General features: G+C 35.5%; 1 non-coding gene across 1 annotated transcript; it reads right to left on the reverse strand.

Annotated features, from left to right (window-relative positions):
• Window positions 1-1,809: 1,809 nt before the first annotated feature.
• On the reverse strand, window positions 1,810-1,813 carry Smp_rajko.90nt.slRNA-41.1.1. The gene has a single exon (XR_001974577.1). It is a non-coding gene (non-coding RNA).

Genomic DNA, 1,813 nt, shown 5'->3' on the forward strand with positions numbered 1-1,813 from the left:
GCCGTTTTATTTATTTACTAAAATGCGTATAGATTTGGTTGTTTAGTTGTATAGCTTCACGGGGAAATATAGCCATCAGCAGTGAATAATTCGCTTATCCTTCGTTGACGTTTATAATTGCATGCTTATCCTACCGCGAATAGGTAGGGTTATATTTGGTGGAGATGGAGGTAGGCTTAAACCTAACCATTTTTATTGAATGCGTTAGTTCTGTGTAATTCAGTTTATTATGTAAGTTCTTCTTTGCTAGATTCGACGATATGATTCTACAAAAACATATTTCAATGAATATAATAAGTAAACAAAAGAGGAACCATTTCGATACTCTTATAACTAATTATTGTTTGAAATAAAAATAATGACCTAGGAAGTAGAACTTAACCATTACTAAAAAAGTGAAAAAAATAAGCCACTTGTGATTCAAGATAAGGTTCGATAGATTGGAAACGAAATATTTTAATCACATTTGACAATAGTTGTCAAGTTAGGCTTTCCCACAGTGAGTATATTACCATAAAGCAGAGCGAGAATGTCTAACTAAATAATAGGAATTTCTCAAGTTATCATTTAACTGAGCCGAATTCCATGTGCAAACCTAAAACGTAAACCAATAGGAAAGTGCAAATCATATTTTAAAAAGCCACCCTGACTTCTTGTTACTTGTTGAGTCCATTTGTTAATGAGGAATTATGTTCTTGATAATACTATTCCTCTGGTATGTTTATTAAACAAGAAAGAACTAAAATTTGTCGAAATAGTGAATTAAAGTGATCCCAATGTAATGGGTATTTTGAAGATAAACAGAATTTTAGCTACAGTTATTCAAGCTGTCTACAATGCATAACAGGATCTTGATGTGCTTATCATAGTTACCTCATGACAGAAAGCATACTGGTTGTCATTTTTTTTGAGGTATACTGCTACGTATTGATCTGTCTACCTACTAATATACTGAAGATAACTTGTCTCGATCTAGATTAAGACTTTGACATAATAAGTTGAGCGGTGCAACCTTGTAGCTATAATTGCGTGAGTTTCAAGTGAGACTAACTGTTTTGGTTAGCGAAACGGAAACTACTCTATCACCTGGTTGACAGACAAGCGCGCGAGAGAGAAGACGAGGTAACTGGAACACTACCCGATTCAGATTAGTGCAAAAAGATACATGGCCACAACGCACAAACGCCGAACTGTTATCTTCAAGATGTCAGGACAGTTTCTATCAACTATAAGCTACTAAATGAAATGAATTTCCAGTCGATGAAAATTTTTAACACTGCTTGGTCTTCGTGATGATTTACACTCTCATCGTCGCTCGAGCTCGCGTTTGTTTAGTAATGGTTCCTATTCTCCTGGAAATATGAGAAGCGATCGAAAAGAAGTTCACAAAGGCCAACAAAAGTTCCTAGATGTTTGTCTTCTGGTAAGTTTCATTTACGTAAGTCATTTGTACTTCATAAAACCAATTGCCTTATATGTGACAATTCCACATTTCCAGGTATATTGACGCCCACGCTCTCGCAAATAAACTAAAACAAACATCATCAAAATCCGTCCAGTGGTTTCGGAGATACAACGATTTTCTCAAATTTTCATAGAACGGCTGGTCGGATTGAGATGATTCTTGTTTTATGTTAACGCCCACGCTCTCGCAAATAAACTAAAACAAACATCATCAAAATCCGTCCAGTGGTTTCGGAGATACAACGATTTTCTCAAATTTTCATAGAACGGCTGGTCGGATTGAGATGATTCTTGTTTTATGTTAACGCCCACGCTCTCGCAAATAAACTAAAACAAACATCATCAAAAC

The sequence above is a fragment of the Schistosoma mansoni genome (genome assembly GCF_000237925.1).
Source record: "Schistosoma mansoni, WGS project CABG00000000 data, supercontig 0142, strain Puerto Rico, whole genome shotgun sequence".
NCBI classification, from domain to species: Eukaryota; Metazoa; Platyhelminthes; class Trematoda; order Strigeidida; family Schistosomatidae; genus Schistosoma; species Schistosoma mansoni.